Raw genomic sequence first — 23,003 nt, 5'->3', positions numbered from 1 at the left:
AGATGCAGCCAGAGCATGATTAATATAGCAGTCTGTGGTGTCTCACATGGAAAGTCATAGTAACATAGTTTGTGTGAAGTAATAAACAGTAAACTTATCTCTGCACTTGCAAGGTTGTTGAATGCAGCATGACTGGAGCTATGTTCCTAACTGTCTGAAACTTTGTTCGGTTGCTGTTAATGGAGGATTACAAAAAAGATCTTGTAGCTCCCTACTGTTGGATACTGAAATATGAGGAGTTCAAGGTCTGCTGTTACTCAGCAACCTGCGTTTCGCTCCCGTTTCCTGCCAAATAATTGAGACTGCTTATTAGTAAACAAATTTGGATAGCTCCTATGAACTGTGTGTTTTAATGTGTTCATTGGAAGATTGATACGGTTTTTTTTTCGAGTGACAAGAAGCACCAAGAGCCAAGGTGGATTGAAACTTTGAACTTGGTGTACAGGAAAAATTTATGTTCATCAGGGCACTAGGTAATTTTCTTAAACTGGCCATGAATACACCAAGAATAGTTCATTACTTGTTTGCTTGATTGTATTTTGGTCTCTTGTGCATAGAATATAACCTCAAAATCCACACACGATTTTCCAAGGTCTCCCATCTTCGATATCATTCATTGATGCTATGTTTCCAAGTTATAAATTTATTAAATAGAAGCACAGGCACATCCAAGAACACAACATTTACTGACCATATTCAATCAGTTCAAAATGTTTAGAAGTCTGAATATGTCAATAATATCTCTTCTAGAATGTTCACAGAAGCTGACTCTTTTTCTAGAATGAAACATCCCCTTCTACTGAAGTGAGGAAGTAGTTCATTGAGGCAAAGCAGAGTCACGACAATCGACAAGAACCTCTCAATACTTGTACCAACACTATTATAGGTCTTTAACAGTTTTATGATGATATTAAGGAGAAATAGTGCATATTTGTGCTACAAAGTTAAGATCCCAAATCTGACAAGACTAATGAGTTGTTTTGTGTGTGGTGGCAGATGGAAGACGACATCTTAGCCAGTGCATGGCGGGAGCACTTAATGTGATAATTGCAAGTATGTTTGAAGTAAAGCTTAGGTAAAATTGGCCATTATTTTCTACCTGCATTGTGCATTCCTGCTGATTGCTCAATGGACCATTGTTTCTTGCAGATTTTTCAGTCAAGTACGCATAAGCATACATCGTAACTAGGGATATCCTAAATTATTTTGAATACATAATAATGAATTTGATCTCAAATTATTGGGGCTGAAAGTTTTTTGCAAACATCATGTACAAGACATATATATTGCTTTGGTTTGTCATTTCCAATTCCACTAGCATGTAATGACGACACTTGTAACAAGAAAGACCACTTGGACTGATGTTGGTTTTGACTCCACTCTACGGTAGCAGAAATTTACAATCAAAGTGCAAAAGGTGTAGTTGTACATAATGGAAATCTCTCTTGAGTGCAACACAAAGGAAAAAAAAATATACATGTTCTAGCAGAACATGACTCAGATGCCTAATAGAAAAGCAGAATATGACACCAAATACGACCAGTCTGTTGAACAAACAAACCTATATCACCGACAATATTTTTTGGGTACTTTTCTGTTAGGCAACTAGCAAGGTACATATGTTTGAGGTTTTGCAACTAGCATGGCACTCTGTTTACAGTCTGATCTGATTTTTTTTTGAAAAGATAGATCCCATTTGTATCCTCTCAAACAATATATTCGTTTTGAGTACTATTATTATCAAGTTAGCGACTGGCTCGTACTAAGTATACTGTAACTGATTGTTTTAAAAGTGTATTCTTACAATATCTGTATTGTTAGACATATAATAACTTGAAAAAGGTCTTTATCTGTAGTCCCATGTATACTCTTGGTACTGATCAAGTAAGCCAATAGCTTTTATTGTTGAAAATTGATAATTTTTTTCGAAATGGGGTATACCCAGCCTCTGCATCAGTAGAGGCACACATCCTTTTATTTTTGAGAATTGATATTAACAATGGAACAACCTACAATCTTGTGTGTGCGTGCACTCTTGCGTGTAGATATTTGATGATTAAATAACCAATGTAATAGCTCTAGGATTCTTGATTTCATGTTCTGTTGAATACATAATTTGGCTATTAGGTATTTCATCGGCTAAATTAATTAAAATGGTCATGGTTAGATTATTGACTGACATACATGCACATTTAGGCTTGCTTTTTAGTGCAAATGCAGGCCCCGTCAAAGTTCAGCGCAAATGCAGCGGTGGCAGATCAAGAGATCAGGCGTAATGTTCGATTTGTTAACCAGGAACATATACATGGAATCTTGCAGCTATGGAGGGACAAGTTCTGAAAAGATTCTGAGATGTGTTAAGGTAGAACGCATATTCCTAAGGCAAGAGTGTTGAGAAGCTAGGGAGGGCCAAGCTTCACACGGAAGGGAAAGTGCAACAAAGCAAAATAGGAGATATTCATTAGTTGGTATGAATAGCAACTTGCCAAATATTTTAACACTTTCGTGTGGGTCTAAGTGTATTTGTACGTGAATATATTTTGCACTTGGAGCTGGCAAGGAGATCTTGCACGTACAGTTCTATACATACACGCGACCGAATCAATGATTGAGCTGATCGGTTTTTGTTTTAGAGTTTTATGCTTGTACGTCAAGTCTTTCCCTGTAAACGCGAAGTCCTGCACCTATATAAAGGTTCTGGCCGATTGAAGAAGACCAACCAATCGATCTATACAAAAAATACATCTATCTTTTACGTACTGTTGCTCTTTATCGTTTTTCTCCGCCATGCTCTAGCAGTCCTAGGGTTTGGTTCACCTTTGCCGTTTTGCGCTGAAAAGCGGCCGTATCTCCTCTGCCAAATCGAGGATCCTTTGTTGCTTTGCCGGAAAAGCAATAGTTCGTCGTCACGAAAGTACGACGTTTATCAGTGTTGCGCGGCAGTTTTGCGTGCCAACACAATTGGCGACTCCGCTGGGGACGAAGCATCGAACGGTCTCCAGCCCGTTCCTACTTCTTAGGGAGCGTCGTCAAGAGGCTGCAATCTACAACGGTAACATGAATTCTACGTTTTCTTATGTAGATGCAAATAATTCTTATGTTGATGTTGCTAGATCCTTTGATACGCATACTTTATCGGCTATCCCTCGTTCTTACTATGTGCAAACGCCGATGAAAAGTAATCAACATGCTTCAAATTCTTATAATTTTAGCAACCTGCAAGGTGTATACTCAAATTATCATGCATTGGCAACCCCAGAAATTCATATGCCGATGAACAACGTGATAGAATTCAGTAAACCAATATGAAACACCCTATGTTATAGATTTTAATAGCATGCAAAATAGTGTTTCGCGCTTTTATCCATCGGCAAATAACTTGCAATATGTTGGTTCACCTTCACACATGCCAATGGATAGAGAAATTGGAAGTTCTAGTACTGACTATTTGGCCAATTACACCCAGCAATCATATGCTACATCTTATGTTACTAACTGTTCAGCACCATATGTAACTGAAGATATTCATAATTTGGCTACACACCTTCACAATGATTACAACCGAGTAAATGAAAATTCAAAAGGAGTTCATGTGCCTTCGTCTAATATTGTAGCATGTGGTACACCCCCTACACAATTCCAGAATTTCGGTACCACCCAAGAGTCATTGCCGAAACATACTGAGACATATGAGGGGCGAACAGCAGAAGAGTGGAATGATATATATCTGAAATCTTGTGAAGATCTTGCAAAAAAGCTCCTCGAAGTCAGAGCTATGCGAGCCAACCAGTAGATAAATATTGACTCGGTCAATACCGCAAATTCGGCTAAGGCCGGGTTGGACAAATCATGTGCCAAGTCAAATCAACAAAAGATGATTGACACATCTACCACGACCGACTTAGTTCAAGCTAAATTAAATTTTGGTAAAGCCAAGTCGGACACACAAACCGAGTTTGTCAAGACAGTAGATAAAAGCTTTGTTGAGCAAGAACATGGTGAGTGTGAAACAACTGTGCTTGATTTTTCTGGATGTAAGGGACCTTTCATGTTGCCCTATGAATTTCGTGCCAAAGAAATTGACGAGCATCAACAAGAAGAAAGTATAGCCGAACCATCTTCGGTTGAAGAAGAGCGTCGACGTGAAGATACCGAAGATCCAGAAAAGAAGGAAGATATGACATTCGAAAATCATCAAGAGGCAAAGAAAAATAATGTTAAGATCAATTATAACAGAGGAAAGAATGTGTTCATCGATGATAATGCTCCTCCAAAGATGATCATGCCAAAAGTTCCAGAAGTAGAAGTTTCGAATGTCAGTGGAAGAAAGACACAATCAACATCAAGATCAAAGCCGACGGTTAAACAATTGTTGGACAAATATACCGCACGCAAGGCCAACAATGTGTTTAGTCGGCTTGGAGGTAGTGAGCATCCTAGGTCCGTTTCTCGACATGGAGGTCGTGAGCCCCGGCGAGATAAGTCATTTGTCCGGCAACCGTATTTTGCAATAGAGCCGACATATTGGGGCGGTGCACCTTCTGTATATCCACAATTTCCTCTGTGGGGTTGTAATCACTGGAAGCCATATCTTACAAAGCCAACAGGTAAGTTTCAGATGGAATATATTTCATGGAGGCCTATATTCAGACCGCACTTGCATGAGAAAAGGGCTCACTATAAGCATGAAACTAGACCACGCTCCTTTGTGATTTGTGGTCACGAGGAGGCAACTTTGGGATTTCTCAGTTCGGGTGAGAGACGTGGTGTCGATGATAAAAGTTACAAGGGTGGATGCAAGTTCGTGTGGGTACCGGTGATTCATGCTGAACTTAAGGCTAATGGTACGGTCGCGAGTAAGTCTGGAAGAAATTTAAATGGTACTGACGCTGATCATGGTTTGAAATCTGGAGGATCAAAAATAGCTGACGGTGTCAGTGGTGTACCACAGCAGAAAAATAATTCGGCCAAGGACGGACAGTTTGTCCCAAAAACTGCAATACGTCATTACAGGCCGAGGAACTGCGACGTCAATGAAGTTGGTTGTGGTTCTGTTCAAGGAAAACCTGGTAGTACAGAAGCAAAACGAGCAAAAAATATACTCGTTGCATCTTCTTGTACAAATACAAATAAGAAATTTGAATCGGCTAGCATACATGCCGTTTCAGCTAGTTTATGCCCAAAGGTTGTTAAGTCTACTGCTAACACATCTACACCATGGTGTGATTCCACCAGTAGGTGCGGCCAGAAAATTCTAGCTAGTAACGTATTTGATGAGCACAGAGTATTTTCCGCCAAACGGGGAATATTTACCCCACAAACAGTAGTATGTCAGTACATGGCAAGGAATTGGGGGGGGGGGGCAGGATGATTAAGTCAGCCACGCCTGTCACTAAACCGGGACCTCGATGGTGCCCAACGGGACTACACCTACCCAGAAACGACGGGTGCAGTGATTGCGAGCATCGAGAATCCGAGGAAAAAGAGCGGTGAAAGAGCTGGAAAAGTGATTCAATAGAGACAGACAGATGGTTCCTCCGAAAATGGTTTGGAAGAAGAAAGGCATTGTGGCGGATAAAAATACAAATGTGGATGATATGGTTGCTGATGGAATGTCAGAAATTTTTAGAGATGCAGCTACCCATATGGATGTTGATCAAGGCGGGTAATCCGGCCTACATCGCGTTGACAGAGGTATCGGTGTATATACAACATGGTGAGATTTGATGTCTGATCGATGCTAGTGTTAAATGACCTCAAAGACGTACCTGGAATTATTGTTTCGGCAAGGGTGATATGCATGAAATTATTGATGATTTTGATTACATGGAGAAGTTTGGACATGGATTCTCATCGGTTGGCCCGCTTGAAAAAAAATGATACTGGATTCGAGACGTTGCAAGGCCTACATTTATCAATGATAGCATAAAAGCCGATTAGAAAAGCATACAAAATTTGAATTATTTATTCCTTTATTTCTGCTAAAGCATGATGCCGAATTTGCTTCGGGGGCAGAATAACATAAAGTGATAGTTGTCATGTCCTCCAATACTGCGAGGCTAATTCTAGTGTGCCGTTCATATTGTATACTGCTGCACAAGATTGATCGGCGCGGTGTTGGCGCAAGAAGATGGCGGGAAGGAGTACACCATTGCATACCTAAGTCGTCGTTTGCTCAACGCCGAAGCTCGGTACGTGTTTATTAAGAAGTTATGCTTGTCTTTATATTATGCGTGTATCAAGTTTCGACATTATCTACTCTTTAGTATATGTGTGGAAACTTGCCAGCCGACATGTTAACTATTTATATCACAACAACCGATTCCTAGTGATAGGATTAGAAAATTGGCTTATACGAATATGATTTAGCAATTAAATCGTTGTGTGCTATAAAAGGTCAAGTTATCGCCGATTTTACTCTTGATTAGAGGATTAAGGATGAGGAAAATACTGATTATGTTAGTGTATGCCCATGAAACTTTTATTTTAATAGATCGGTTTATAGAGATGAAAAAGACGCCGGCAGTATATTAATTTCACCTAGCATTGATAGTTTATCAAACATCGGTCTGTTTAGATTCGCTTATAGTAGTATGACAAATTAAAAGCGAATTTCAGTGTTCTTATTTACAGATTACTATTTGGACCGATGTTCATATATAATTAAGCTTCTAGATACGTTCACTATTTATCATATACCTAGGAAAGAAATTTCTAAAGCTTACTGCCTAGAACAGCAAGCATCTGGTCATTACGTTGGCAAAGAAAAAAAAAGTTATACTAAAGGGGCCGATGCTGGCTGTTGTTGAGAGTGAAAAATTTAGAAACGACCGAACCAGATAGACCTGACCCCCCGTGTCGCACCCAGGCGGCACCGGGGGCAACCTCTCCGCCGCCGCCAAGCCCTCTCCCCGGCCTCCTCCATCGCCGCCGCTGCCGCCGGCCTTTGCCGCGGTGGCGGCGGGCCCGGCTGTCAAAGGTGGCTCGGGGGCTCGTCTGCGGAGGTGGCGCCGGTGGCCTGGTCGTCGCGGATGGGACGTCGCCGGCGAGCTCGCCGGCGCGCGGAAGCCGGGGCGGCGGCCCCGGGAGGCTGTGGTGCTCTCCCTCGTCGGGGTGGAGGCGCCGGTGGTCGGGCGTAGCCGGGTTGTGCGGGGCACGGCAGATCGGGCGCGGCCAGATCTTGCCTTGGCCTGTGCGCCGGCGGCGGTCCGTGGCGTGGGCTGTGCTGCGCGTCGGCGGCCGGGGAGGGCTCAGCGACGACGTTTGCAGGGGTGGCGGCGTGGAGGTTGCCCGGGGCTGCGTGGCGTGGAGGACGCCGTTTGGTCAATCTAGCCAGATCTTTTGGTCAGCGGGAGTTGCCACAGGTGTGGGTTTGGTGGACGACGGTGATGGCGCGCATGATGGCGTGCTCCGGCTGCCCTGCCGGTGAAGGAAGCCTTGGCAGGAGGGTGCTTGCTCCGGGTGAAAGCTTCGCCCGACTTAGTCGGTGCCGGCGATGGCGACACCCTTGGGCGCCGTTCCCCTTCTTGGAGGCATCGTCGTGGAGCTCCTACCTTACTGCCTTCGAGGTCTCGTGCCTTCCGGGTGAAAACCCAAGCTCTTGCCTCGGCCGGAGCGGGCGACGACGGCGGTCTCGTCGTTTCCCTTCTTGGAGGCGTCGTCTTTGGAGGGCATGACCTTCTCTCGGCGAGGGTGGTTGTTTGCCGGGCTGCGTTGCCTTGCCGTCTGCGTTGGAGGATGCCGAGGCGGCGGCCTCGGGTTGGTGGCTGTGATCCGGGGCGGCGGCCCCGGAAGGCGGTGCGGCAACATCTCTATGGTGCGAGGATGCGGCTTGTCACGGCTTGGGTGGCGACCCTGGCCGTGTGGGCGGCAGGGCAGTCGGCTCGGTCGGACCTGTCCTGGAGGGGACGGTCGGACGTTATGTCGGGGCGGCGGCCCCGGATGAGTTGGTGTGATGCCCGTGGTCTGCGGCCGTTTGCCCTGTGCAACTTGGGTTGCGGGTGGACAGTTCGTGCGGCGTTGCAGCTCCAGAGCGAGCGGTGGTACGTCGGGGCGGCGGCCCCGGAAGGTGGTGGTCTTGGTGGACGTGCAGGGCGCGACGGAGCAGCGGTATGTCGGAGCGGCGGCTCCGAATGTTTGTCATCTTCGAGGGTGCTTGACCTTGGGTCGCGTGGGCGATAAGGTGTCTCTCGACGATGGGCTTGGGCGGCAACGACAATGGTGTTGAGTATGGTTTGGTTGCTACAAGACCGTGTTAGTCGGCTCCGTCCCGGCGTGTCCGAATGTCTTCAGGTTGGCCTCCTCTTGCTGTGAAGTCGAAGCTGCCTTTAGGTGGTGTACGATGACCTTTGAGGGGCGGTCCGGCGGTGAAGGTCCTTTTCGGCGCAGGTCTTGTGCATCTCCTCTCCGGGGCTCGTCATCAGAATCGAAGCTACCGGCCTTTTATTGGGGAGCCATCTGGTTGGCATATGCCAACTTGAGCTTCGCGTTTGTGTAGCTTCTGTGGGTAGCCAGGGTGGCTCGGTGTGCCTTTCGCGGCGTTTTATGGGTGGGTGTGGGCTTGGCCCTGTCTTTGTAGGTTTTCGCCCGATTTTCTCCTAAAAACCGGGCACCTTCTACTTAATTAATGGATGAGGCAAAGCTTTTGTCTCCGTTTCAAAAAAAAAGAAACCAGCATGATAGTGTGAGTTAAGTGCATGGTGCAGCTGTTACTGTCACTGTGTCAGTTCAACATTAACAACTAGCAGTACATAGCAAGCATAATTCGGTACCTGGTTCACAAACAACCGAATTATCAAATAGTTTAGAACCAGGTGATTGCAGTTTTCCTTTAGTTAATTATTTAAAGGGTCCAAGTCAAACTAGAATTCAAAAATTCGGCAAGCAGCTTTAAGATATACACACTTTTGTTGAATGACTAATTATACTGCCGAATTATACATGGTTTGATGTTGAAGTTCTTGGATTTTGATCAGTAGAGATTAGCTATGGGTGAAGTTCACGAAGCAATAATCACAATACATCTGTCGGCTTACGAGATGCTATGGCTATTAAATAGAACGGGTTTTTATTTGCCGACATTGTTAGAAAATCCTTATCAATACTAAAGGGAGTATGAAGTACTCAAACTAAATACAGAAAATTCGGCAAATGGTCACCGAGTTGGAAAGGCCTATATAGAGTTGTATACGTTCCTAGAAATCCATGTTTGGTATACTCCTTGCAGGGAGAGTTGTCCAAAGTTCTCAACGAAAAATATTTGAAGAAGTATTATCATATCATGTGGATGTAGGGTTGATGATACTATGTCCGATATCTTATTCGAAATATCGCCCTAAGGAATTATGGCTAATGAGTTATTTACACATCACAATAAGAAAATTTTGGCCGAGGTGTTCTTTAAACATCGCCCTAATGGCTGGTGAAGTTATTGGCATCGTACTAAGGTATCGCGGATGTGTTTTTGGTCAATTAAATTGTACCAAAAACATGGGGGTATGTGTTGAATACATAATTTGGCTATTAGGTATTTCATCGGCCAAATTAATTAAAATGGTCATGGTTAGATTATTGACTGACATACATGCACATTTAGGCTTGCTTTTTAGTGCAAATGCAGGCCCCGTCAAAGTTCAGCGCAAATGCAGCGGTGGCAGATCAAGAGATCAGGCGTAATGTTCGATTTGTTAACCAGGAACATATACATGGAATCTTGCAGCTATGGAGGGACAAGTTCTGAAAAGATTCTGAGATGTGTTAAGGTAGAACGCATATTCCTAAGGCAAGAGTGTTGAGAAGCTAGGGAGGGCCAAGCTTCACACGGAAGGGAAAGTGCAACAAAGCAAAATAGGAGATATTCATTAGTTGGTATGAATAGCAACGTTGCGAAATATTTTAACACCTTCGTGTGGGTCTAAGTGTATTTGTACGTGAATATATTTTGCACTTGGAGCTGGTAAGGAGATCTTGCACGTACAGTTCTATACATACACGCGACCGAATCAACGATTGAGCTGATCGGTTTTAGTTTTAGAGTTTTATGCTTGTACGTCAAGTGTTCCCCTGTAAACGCGAAGTCCTGCACCTATATAAAGGTTCTGGCCGATTGAAGAAGACCAACCAATCGATCTATACAAAAAAATACATCTATCTTTTACGTACTGTTGCTCTTTATCGTTTTTCTCCGCCATGCTCTAGCAGCCCTAGGGTTTGGTTCACCTTTGCCGTTTTGCACTGAAAAGCGGCCGTATCTCCTCTCCAAAATCGAGGATCCTTTGTTGTTTTGCCGGAAAAACAATCGTTCGTCATCACGAAAGTACGACGGTTTATCCTAGTGTTGCGCGGCAGTTTTGCGTGCCAACATGTTCTTCGTTGATGCCTTTGACATGAACAAATATATGTTTAGGCGACCACTCTTGTGGAATTATGGGTGCAACGGCGCTTGGAAGGAATGGGAATTCTACGATATATTTAAAAGCCAGTGCATTGTGCGGCAGACAAATTAAGATTGTCTTCAAGGTTGGTCTGCAGGAGTGCGCCGTTCACTTCTAACACTAGGGAGTATATACATTTGATGCTTAATTATAGCACATAAAAGATTGCTTTGATTTTGGTAATTAAAGATATACATAACACTTCCATAAATAATTAAAGTTTTGACCTGATCAGCTTGTGAGCAGTGCGTGGTTCAAACTCCCTCGGTTTCATATCCGGATAATACTGATGAATATTATTAACTTCATGTTGCATGTGTAAGACTGAACCTTCCTAAGAATCCAGTACTTGTGGTAAGAATCAACATGCGAAAAATACATTTAGGTTGTGCATCAGTTTGGTGTATTTCCATACCTTAGTATCTAATCAGGTATCATGTGTTGGTTAAATCCAGTGTGAGTTATATGTTGTTCATTTCATTGTAAAAAAGTTGAATCTCATATTTTAACGCATATTGACTTGCCACTTCATCTAAGACAACCAATTTATGGAAATCAATGCTTATGCGGATAAATACTTGGTAAGATTATTGATGTAGTGTATGGTTTCTATGATACATTAGAGGGTTCGAATCATGCATATTTTTTTACAGTGTTTATTCGATACACTGGTAGAAAAATGGCCTTCCGTCCAGCCCCATTAGTCGCCAAAATATAGGAACCGCGACTAATGGGGTCTTTAGTCGCGGTTTGGGTGGCGAACCGCGACTAAAGAGCTGGGCCCAGCGCGCTCGCTGGCCAGCTGGTGGACGGGATGGGCTTTAGTCGCGGTTGGCCAGGCCAACCGCGACTAAAGGTCCTCAGGCCTGGACCGAAGGCCTTTAGTCGCGGTTGGCCAGGCCAACCGGGACTAAAGGCCCATCCCTATAAAAGGGCCTCAGCTCACAGCACTTAGCCATTTGGTGCCACTTCTCTTCACAAGCTTCACAAGGGGGTGTAGATTTGCTTTTGGTTCCTCTTATGCACACAAGGTGTTTGATAAAATGCCCCAAGAGCATGAAACAAACATGATATGAAGTGTTGGAGCCACACTTGAGCTTCCTCATTTATTTTTTCCTCCTCGATCGCGGTTAGCAACTTGAACCTTTCATGCACGTGTGTCATTGATAAAATATATAGTTCATTGTTTAATTTATATTGTTTATAGCTAGTTAGTTTAACAAATGCATGATGGTTAATTATATATTTTATATTATAATAATGCAGATGAATCGGCAATGGATGTACGGTAATCGACTCTCCGGCGAGTTCACTACGGGTTTGAAAGATTTCCTCGTAGTGGCTAATGCGAACAAGCAAAAGGGTTTTGTTATCTGTCCATGTGTTGACTGTAAGAATCAAACTGAGGGTAGCGCAGGCGGGGGATATCGCCGGCCGTGATGTAGTCCATGACGCTCTGCAGAGTCCGGTCGTACCACCATAGCCGACGGCCGGCCTCGTGGAAGTTCCCAGGAGGCAGACCGTCCTCCTCATACCTGGCGAGCGCCCTCTCACGCCGATTGATGAAGAAGGCGTCCCAAGTATGCTGGTTATCGGGATGCCAGCGGGGATTCATCCGCTGCTCCGGCGTGAGGTCGAGGTAGTAGTGGTTCGTGATGGCCGCCCGGCGCGCAGTACCCTGAGGGACGGGAGGGACCGGCACGCCGCCGACGCTTAGGCTCCAGCCGGCGGGGACGCGGTAGCCCGGTGGGCAAGGGTGGTTCGAGGCGTAAAGCTCCTCAACCTGCTGGTTGGTTAGAGTGGGTGCGGTGGAAGCCATGAGAGAGTGATGAGAGATTGTAGAGATGTGATAATGCTGGCCAAGCCGGGCTACATATATGTAGTGACAAATGGCGGGAAAAATGGGAGCGGGAAGACAAGAGGCGGGAAGAAAGTGGCGGGAAGAAAGAGGCGGGAAGAAAGTGGCGGGAAGAAAGTGACGGGAAGAAAGAAGCGGGAAGAAAGAGGCGAGAAAGAACTGGCGGGAAGACAGGCCGGGGAGAAAGAGGCGGGAAGACATGGAAGAAATGGCGGGAAGAAAGAGAGTTTTATTTTTCTGAATTTTTGATATATTATTTGTATTTTTAAGATTTTTAATTGAATTAGTTTTATTTTTTTGAATTTTTTGATATATTATTTGTATTTTAAGATTTTGAATTGAATTAGTTTTATTTTTTTGAATTTTTTGATATATTATTTGTATTTTAAGATTTTAAAATGAATTAGTTTTATTTTATGAATTTTTTGATATATTATTTGTATTTTTAACATATTGAAATGAATTAGTTTTATTTTTCTGATTTTTTTGATACATAATTTGTATTTTTCAGATTTGGAAATGAATTAGTTTTATTTTTCTGAATTTTTTGATATATTATTTGTATTTTTAAGATGTTGAAATGAATTAGTTTTAATTTTCTGAATTTTTTGATATATTATTTGTATTTTTCACATTTAGAAATGGAAAAGAATTTTGAAAATGCCAACCGCGACTAAAGGGTATTTCCGCAGGAACCGCTGGATTCGGGCGAAAAAAGCTTTAGTCGCGGTTGGGGTCGCCAACCGCGACTAAAGGGTAGTCGGATCAGTACGTGTCGCCACTAGTAGGAAAAGCCTCATCAGTGGCGCACCAAAAACACATTCTGTGGCGCATGGGTGGTGCGCCACAGAATTCTCGCCACAAAAATAAGGATTCCGTGGCGCACCGAGCCAATGCGCCACTGTAAAGCTTATTTCGTAGGCGCACCGACGATGGTGCGCCACGTAAACAGAAGTCTTATTTCGTGGCGCACCACCGCCGGTGCGTCACAGAATTTTTTTAAAATTTCAAAAAAGTGGCGCCGGATCTAGATCTAGATCTAGATCTGGGGCCGCCGAATTTTTTTTTAAATTTTTCTGGAAGGTCGCCGGAGGTGGGTGGGGTGGGTGGGTGGGTGATGAGGCCGGCCGGAGGAGGTGGTGGTGGTGGAATAGGAGGAGGTGAAGGTGGAGGTGGTGGTGGTGGTGGTGGTGGTAGAGGAGGAGGAGGAGGAGGAGGAGGAGGAGGTGGTGGTGGTGGTGGTGGTGGTGGTGGTAGAGGAGGAGGTGGTCGCGGAGGAGGAGGAGGAGGTGGTGGTGGTGGTGGTGGTGGTGGTGGTGGTGGTAGAGGAGGAGGTGGTCGCCGGAGGAGGTGTTGGTCGTGGTCGCCGTAGTAGGTCGCCGGAGTAGTTCGCCGGAGTTGTTGGTCGCCGGAGTTGGTCGCCGGAGTAGGAGAGGAGAGAGGAGAAGTGGAGAAGTGGAGAAGTGGAGGAGAGGAAGAGAAGAGGAGAGGAGGAGAAGGGGAGAAGTGGAGAAGTGGAGGAGAGGAAGAGAAGAGGAGAGGAGGAGAAGGGGAGAAGTGGAGAATGGGAGAAGGGGAGAAGTGGAGAAATGGAGGAGAGAAGGAGAAGTGGGCGCCAGAAATTTCAAATTTCGAACGTTATTTCTGTGGCGCATGGGCACTTGGTGCGCCACAGAATTTTTTTTTCTTTTTTTTTGTATTTTGTAGCAAAAAATCTTTAACTGGCCGTAACTTTTTACTCTTTTCGAATTTTGGTATTCTAAAAATTGTCCAACCGGGCAAGCCCCGGTGAATTCGGATGTAGATTTTTCGTGGGAACATTTTGATATATTATGCGTTTTTTTTCGAGTTCGTATACAACCAGAAATCCACTTTGATGATTTTCCCACGTAATTTTGCAAAAAAAGTCGAAATTATTGTTTGTTAATTCTCAGTGGTAAAAGATGACATAATACATAGGCATCTTGAAGGGATTTATTTTTTGAAATTTTTATCTATTTTTTTTTATTTTTTACAGAGGTTAAAAAGGCGATCCAGGGGGTGGGGGGGGGGTGGAGTTGCATGGACCTCATGTGCGCCACAGAAATAAGGCTTTCTGTGGCGAACCATCCCACGTGCGCCACAGAAAGTCTTAGTTCAGTGGCGCACCAGGTGCAATGCGCCACAGAAAGTCTTAATTCAGTGGCGCACCGGGCCGCTGCGCCACAGAATGTCTTATTTCCGTGGCGCACGTGATCGTGTGCGCCTACGTAAATAGTGAAACCAATGATTGGGGTTGGCCCCACCAAATTTCCGTGGCGCATGGATCCCCGGTGCGCCACAAAATTAAGCTATTTCTGTGGCGCACCGTGTCTGGTGCGCCACAAAATAACTTTCTGTGGCGCATTTTAAACGGTGCGCCACAGAACTAAGCATCGCCTATAAGGGTTTTCCTACTAGTGCGCCCCGCGCCCCTCTCTGCTCCTCGCCGCGCCGCGCCGCCATCCCCAGCAGCGCCGCCAGCGACGGGTGCCGCAATGCCTCCACCCGCACCACGGACCATCATCGTCACCGTCGCCAGCACGAGCAGCGGCACACACCCGCGTGGCACGCCGCCGCTGCCGTCGCTGCGCTGTGTCCTCGCCGGCCGCGCGCGCCCTCGTCGGCCGCCGCGCCGCCAGAGAGGATGTCGCGCCCGAGAAGGAGGTAGTAATTACATATGTGCCGAATGGGCCTCTCGTCGAGCCTGTGCAGGAAGAGGATCTACCTCCACAAATGACAAGTCTGCTAAAATGGTACAAGGGTTACATAAAAAATAAAAATGCCAAAGAATATATTTATGCGGAAGTTAGACATGAGCATCACTTCAAACATTACTATGTAACAATTCATCTGAGTGAATTGTTCCAGCTTCTCAATCTACGCGAGCTCGACAAATCTATCATCAGTTGCTACGTTACGTAAGTGATTTATTTCAACCCCATCTCGTTCATTGCCTGCACTATATATATGTCCTAACTATATTGTTCTGTACGCTATTATGCAGATTGAAGATCAAGAAATGCGAAGTAAGGAACATCCATGATGTTGGGATCATTGACCCACAAATCGTTAATGGATATGTGTTAAAACATCACCCCGCCGACGTGGAGGAAGACCTGTGGCGGTTTCTTGATAAGCAGGAACTCAAAAGTGATATTCTATTTCCTTACCATTTTGGGTGAGTGTTTCGTCTTGAGCACATTCTCTTTTGTTTACTCCATGCATGGTATGTGGCTAATCGATGAGTTATGCATGATCGTGCATGTATCGTGTCCGCAGGTTCCACCGGATTCTCGCTAGTAATTAAATTTCACGACTCCACAGCTCTCATCCACGACTCTCTGAATATGGATGCAAAGCTTTGGACCGACATGAGAAAAACGATGCAGAAGTAATTATTTTCATTCATTTGCGCTCTATATCGATCGGCCTATTTCGTTCATTTCCTAATATCAAGTAACTAATAACTCTGTAGGGTTTGGAGACGGTTCGTAGATGCCAAGGTCGGTGAGTTCAAAAAAGAGCTACATTTTATGCGGTCAAAGAGTGGGACTAGGGATATTCAGCCACCGGGGACCAATCTATGTGGATACTATATTTGTGAGATGATCCGGAGATACACCTCTGAGCGGGTTCTGTGTGATAACAATGTCAAGAGGAATAACCTCCGGAAGATGCTTACTCCAGAAGCTCGCTTCCGGCCACTTCAAGAGGAACTAGCTGGATGGTTCGTGAGGGAAGTCGTCGATCCTAAAGGAGAACACTATGTAGAGGACGTAGAACTTTATATGCACTAAATTGTGTATGGAAACTTGTTCAAAATTGTATATGTTGGTCATCCGATAATGAATATATATTGTATATTCCTCTTGAATTCTCTTTGGTTCTAATTTCAAATTTGTTTGAAATTGTACATTCATATGCATGTATTTAGTACCGTAGAATATGTGAAACTCCTTCAAAATTAAAATAAAACACAAAAGAAATAAAACAATACAAATTAAAAAGAAAACAGGTTTAGGGGGGGGGGGCTAAAACCCTAAACCTGCGGCGTCCTTTAGTCGCGGTTGGCCAGGAGAACCGCGACTAAAGGTCCTCCGCCCCGACGGTCGCCTGACGCCCACGTGGACGTGCCTTTAGTCGCGGTTCGTAAGAAACCGCGACTAAAGGGGGGGCCTTTAGTCGCGCTTAATTGGTCGCGGTTGCGCAACCGCGACTAATGGCAGTTGCGAACCGCGACCAATGGCCCTTTTTCCACCAGTGATATGTATTATTTTCCCTTTCTTGTTCATGTCCGTGGTAGGTTTTGATGTACTGCTTTACTTTGGTGATTACTTTTCGGTTTGAATCATATATGATTTTTTCTTGATTAGGGTATGAATTAGGGCCATCTACGAAGAAGGGCCATATCAGCCGGGGGAGGAACAAGTGGTGGCCGTGATATTTCCATTATAAGCTTGATACGGATCCTTGTGGAAAAAAGGGGGATCCTTGTGGAAGATGGGGAGGGCAGCCCAGTACTCCGCCGCCGTTGCTATCTCACCGCCGATCCGATTCGAGCAAGCGAAGCTACATTCTACTAAATTGCTCCTCAACGAGCCCAACCGAGTGGTTTCCATCTTCGACCCATACAAGCCTGTAAGTGCTCATGTCCTTCAGATTTGTCTCGTGAAACTTCACAATAATTACCAATGAAGCACATCGCTCCCCTTTTGATGCTAGCTACGTGAATTGTGTTTTGAGGCGATGTTCCTCCTAATAATTAGATTTTCTTGTGCCCATTCATATTCAAAAATACCATATTTGTCTTCATGAAAGGAGAGATGTCCTTCATTGGTAATGGGTGAGATAGTAAGAAGAAAGACAATGTAGAAAACCTGCTATATATTTTTCAAAAAGTGAGAGATGTGCTTTTGGCTTGCTTAACTTGCACTCACCCCAACATCATATATATGATCCTCTGAACTGAAACTGTAAGTGTCGGGCATATCATGATGTTCTCCTTTTCGTTATGTACATTTTGAATTGCCTCATTCCTCTCCGATCATCACCTGGTTCATCCGTGATTTGGCAGGGACAAGATACGGGAGGAGAGACATGCGTGTGATCAGTCTCGAACAACAGTTTTGAATTGGATGCTTGTCAGATTACCTAGGTTTGGTTTAGATTCCTGGTTACTTTGTGGTGGTATTTACAGTGCATATTTGTTAATGTCTCACTTCCCGAGATTACTGCCCAATTTGTTGCCAAAGAGAAAGAACATAAATGTACTGCCTGATTACAAAGTACTATCAAGTATATATTTGCATTGTGCATTTGATTATCACTTTGGGTGCGTCACAGTGCCAACAAATATTAAGTGATCCTATATATACACTGAACTGCTACAATTTGAGCAAGTAGATTGTGTTGTTAGATGTTTATAGGCTTAGTGCCTTAGTGCAATGAACGGCTTTGCAATAAGAAGACCTAGAGCACAGGTGTGAGACTTACCGTGTAAGAGTAATAAGAAGACATAGAACTTGAATCCACGCACACCAGTATTGTTTTGTTATTACGTTCAGTATTATCATGTTATAGTTCATTATATTATCCTTGATTTGTTTTGAATTTTTATAGTGAGTTCTGAATTATATATAGTACATTGAGAAATGAAACTTGACAACCGTGGCAACGCACGGGCATTTGTACTAGTATAACACAAAGTAGGAATTTCCACTATCACAGAAACTCCAATGTTAGAATTATTGTGGACTGCCTAAAGAGAGAAGACACAGGGTGACATCCGCATCAGAGATAAAAGGAGAGAAGACATTTGTCATTAGGAAGATGAACCTTGTGCACACATGTGGGACTAACACTGACAGTACAAGGGTCGGTGCAAGATAGCTAGATAAAAATTATGAGGGTCTCTTCAGATCAGATCCTAATACATACATCCAGACATTGATTGACTGTGCTAATCTTCACCATGGTGTTGATCTGCCTAGGATGATGGTATACAGGGCTAAAAATCATGCTCTTGATGTTGTTTTAGGTGACCACAGAGAGCAGTACTTCAGACTTAGAGATTGGGCACAAACAGTGATTGATACAAGCCCTGGCAGTAGGGTTATTGTCCAAGTAGTCACTCCTCCTCCTTCTGAAGAGAACCCCCACCCAGGCCCTACTTTTCATGGTCTATTCTTGTGTATTAATGGAGTCAGAGAGGGATTTCTAAAAGGCTGCAGGCCATTCATAGGTTGTTTGAGTGTCTAAATTGTGTGTCAGCATTACAATAAGTTTCAGTTTCTAAACATAGCTTTGCAATGCAGGTTTGGATGGATGCTTCATCAAACTATGCACTGGAGCTTAAATTTTGGCAACAACAGGCAGAGATGGGAATAACAACATGTTCCCTATTGCCTTTGCAGTAGTTCCAAAAAGGACATTTATTCTTCTTTGTGTCCACCGTAGTCGAGTCCCTCAAGCAAATGCTCTTCCCTTCCTGCGATGTGAGTTCTATGAATTTACTGCGTTCTGTTGTGACTGATACTATTTTCTCTGTACGTTTTCCTGTAACACGAAGAAAATATCGGCGATGGTTGATATGGTCGAACGGTTCTGCCAGTATACCACATCTTCACGGGGTGTTATCTCAAGAAGTAACCGTTTGTCTGTATGAGAAAAGAGGGTGGTGTGGGGTTTTATATCTGGTCAGCTACTAACTCGGTTGCATGCAAGTTGCCCCCTTCCCCGTGTCTCACTGCTAAGCTTGCATAATTTGGTCTAGAGGTTCCAAAAGCTGTGGGATGTCTTGGTACTTCGATGGATTATGATAACCCCGTTCGCGAAACTAGTGTTTGCCTATTTTAGCGTTTATATGAAGCCCTTTTGCAGTGGCTAATTTTCTGCAGCAGATTATCAAGTTATCACAGCACAGTTCAGCAACTGAAAACTGAACCTTCGTATGATGACAGTGTCGAGTCCATCAAACTATCCGATTCAGCTTGAAAGTGTATCATGTTTTATCATGACATTATTTGACAATATGACCGTGTCTCTGTGCATGATTTTCCTGCTTTTCTAACATAGTTGCTCCATTCTTGGCTTTATTCAGTGTCATCAAAATTGAACCCTCAAGCTTATATCTATTAAAAGCATTCTTAATTTTCTGTTGTTGCATAGTTTCTTCATTATGGTTGTTTAAATTCATGACAACCATACTAACAGAGGACATTCTTGTTTACTAGCCAAAACTGCTAGAAGAATTTGATACCCAGAAAGTAAGCTGGAATCCACACAAGCACTGTTTAGCATTTGTATCTGGGAAGATCAGGTTACAGTCCACGACTTTGAGGATTCAGGTGAGATTTACCTACCTTTTCGTATCGTATATCAATAGATGGATACCATTCCTGGTTTTTGAACTATTTTGTTTATCGACTTTGTTAAAGCCCATGACTGCTGATTTTTCTAAACAGATAGTAAAGAATCTTGCATTCTAACTAGTGAACATCAAAAGGAAGTTAAAGCTATCGAATGGAGGCCAAATAGTGGGAAGATGATTGCAGTTGGCTGCAAGTATGGACTAGTATGCTTTAGTGTCACCTGATAACGGAACAGTTCTTGGTCATTTCATAATTATTGCTGCCACAATATACTTATTGACAATTTTCTTTCTAGGGGAGGCATATGCCTCTGTCAGCATCATATCCTGGGAATGTTCCATCCGTGAAATCTGGTGTCACCTCTTCTTCCTTTGGTGCCTTCCCTAGAGGTTCTACTGGTCAGTGGATTCTGGTGGATGTTCTCCGCGGTTCTTCTACTGAGCTAGTTAGTGCACTTTGTTGGAAGCCGGATGGAAGATATCCTTTATTTATTTGTAGGTTGGCATCTATTGAAGGTTACTGTTTGTTTTATTTCGCTTATTTGAAAACTAAGAGAAGGTCAAAAGAACTGCAGGCAACATGTGAAATTCCACTTTTCCAGATTTGGCAACAAAGACAAATATATAAATTTTAGATTAACATTCACGACGCATCCTAACAAAAACGTTTACACTATGTCTGACTTAAATATACAAACTATAAATGGCTTTATACAATTTCCCTTGACATATCTCCACATACCTTGCCTCGGCCTCTTGTAATGGTCAGTCGTTCACGATTTGGGATGTTTCTCAAGGTATATCTGTTTCTTCTATATTTACACATCCAATCCTGTCTCATACAGAACTTTTTATTAATTAATTATGCACATATTTATTTTGCTGTAGGGTTGGGAACTCCTATTCGACGCAGATTAAGTAGTATATCATTGGTGCGGTGGTCACCTAGTGGAGATTACTTTTTAACTGCTAAATTGTATGGATAAATTTATTCCCATCTTTATTACTAATTATTTTTATGAATTATATAATTCAATTTTTTTTGCCAGTGATGGAACTTTTCACTTATGGGAAACCAACACATGGACCTCAGAACCCTGGTCTTCATCCAACGGATATGTTACTGTAAGTAGTATTTTTGTTTCTAAACAACTGCGCTCTGAACGCTTGACAGTCAACATTATTGGTTCCCATGTACTATATATTGCTACTATAGTATTTTAAATGTTAGCATAGTTCTTCTAAGTTCTGAAATCGAAGGATAACTCATTTCATGGTGCATATATTTGTATTTATAAGATAAAAAAGTTATCTGGGGTCTGTTGCAAATGGATATTTATGTGTATAGATTTATTCCTGAGTCCATATGGTGTAGTGAGTTTATCTTGAAATTTAATTTGTTTAGCGTGATTATGAAAAATGATGTTATTCCCGAGTCCATAATGGTGTAGACAGACTTATATTGAAAGCTAATATGTTTAGCATGATTGTTAACTATTTGTTTTCTGGACTTGTAAATATTGTAAGTCTGATAACTTTCCACCATTTGTTTGTTGGGATTTGCTATGTTTTGTTATTAATGTGTTGTAGGTCGCTGAAAGCAATTTAATCTTTTTTAGAGTGCACACGTTGCCACGTAGTGGGATACGTAACACACATGGTTATTTTCTTCAGCAATTATCGGTTTCTCTGTTAGTTCAGTTTGAATTTTGGAAATAGTCGCTCTGCATAAGCTTAATTTGATCTGAGTATTTCTAGGCTATGCCAACATAGCCACTTACAGCCAATATATCTGGTTTCACCTACAGCCCTTCAAAACAGTATAGTGGATTAAATGTGGTGGTACTGTTTTTTTTTTTTTTGAGCTGTGATGTTTATTGACTCTTGTTTGCTTCATGTCAGGGGGCAAATTGGGACCCAGAAGGCCGTGTTGCATTGTTATCCTTTTCTAACTCGACCACACTAGGTTCAGTTCACTTCTCATCAAAGCCACCATCTTTAGGTATACTGTCATCACTGCATCCTTTTAGTTCGAGCTATGCTATTGTGATCATTTCCTGAATCCTGATAAGTTATGCCGTGTTCCTTTAACTCCAGATGCCCATCTCCTACCAGTGGAGCTTCCAGAAATTTCCTCTCTGATTGTTAGGTAACAAAAGGAGGCACTACCATTCTATACTATCTCATGTGAACCTCATGCAACTTATTTTACCGTTGTCTTGCTTGCTAATTTCAACTGGTGATACTTCAACTAACCTAAATTGTGGTTTTGTTGGTTTTATTTCTGAAGTAACAAGTTTTATCAATTCAGTTTGCTTTCATCTTTTCTAGCTTGGTTGTCATTCATGAAATCTAGAATATTGCTCGTTCGAACACACAAGCTTTCCCTAACCAAGATAAACAGCTTTACTGTTTAACTACCCAGATCTACTTTATAAAGAAATCTGACATTTGCACCATTTATTTCATTTAGTATACATATACGTTTGATATATTTGAACAGTCCAAGTGTTGCAACCCAGAAGTACTGCCTGGTTGTGTCTGGCTTCAATGCATTAATTTATTCTTTTAACTCTTTCTAGTCGAGGCATAGAGAAATTAGCATGGGATGCTTCAGGAGAGCGTCTGGCAGTGTCATTCAAAGATGCCAATGGAACTTATCATGGACTTCTTTCTGTGTATGATGTGAGAAGATCCCCGCTTGTGTCCGTTTCACTGGTGTAAGTTCATCAATCTTCTGATTTAGCCCCATTATCTCGATTATGAAGATTCTGTCCTGAACCCTGATGACATGCTCTGATGAAATGCCTATTTGCACGTCTAGTGGATTCATCAGAGGACCTGGAGAAGGAGTGAAGCCGCTTGCGTTCGCCTTCCACAACAAATTCAAGCAAGGACCGTTGCTTTCTGTGGTAAGATGGTGGTCCCTGAAGTTTTTGCAAGAAGGATTTTTTTATAGTTTGGCTGACATATTGTTTTCATTTTGACAATGCAGTGCTGGAGCAGTGGCTGGTGTTGCACATACCCCCTGATACTTCGCTCACATTAATTCTCTTAGTGCTGGACACTTGTGTGACATTCTATCCTCCAAGACTAGAATCTGATTTTCTCTTTCCCTGCAATGTGTACACTTCCTTTTAGAGAGGACAGACTTCCAATACTTCCCTACTGAACAGCACTTGCTATGTTTGTTTGTGCCCCTTTTGCATTTGGAATGCGTTGTCTATCTATTTTTATCTTTACTAGCACAATACCTGTTCGTTGCAATGGGTTGATAAATGAAAGATTGCATGGTCCTCATTTTTCTATGTAATCCGTGGAA

General features: G+C 43.1%; 1 pseudogene; it reads left to right on the top strand.

Annotated features, from left to right (window-relative positions):
• Positions 1–16,812: 16,812 nt before the first annotated feature.
• On the top strand, positions 16,813–22,752 carry LOC124656364 (annotated as a pseudogene).
• The last annotated feature ends 251 nt before the right edge of the window (positions 22,753–23,003 follow it).

This window comes from Lolium rigidum, chromosome 5 (genome assembly GCF_022539505.1).
Source record: "Lolium rigidum isolate FL_2022 chromosome 5, APGP_CSIRO_Lrig_0.1, whole genome shotgun sequence".
NCBI classification, from domain to species: Eukaryota; Viridiplantae; Streptophyta; class Magnoliopsida; order Poales; family Poaceae; genus Lolium; species Lolium rigidum.
This window is presented reverse-complemented; position numbering and strand designations above follow the sequence as displayed.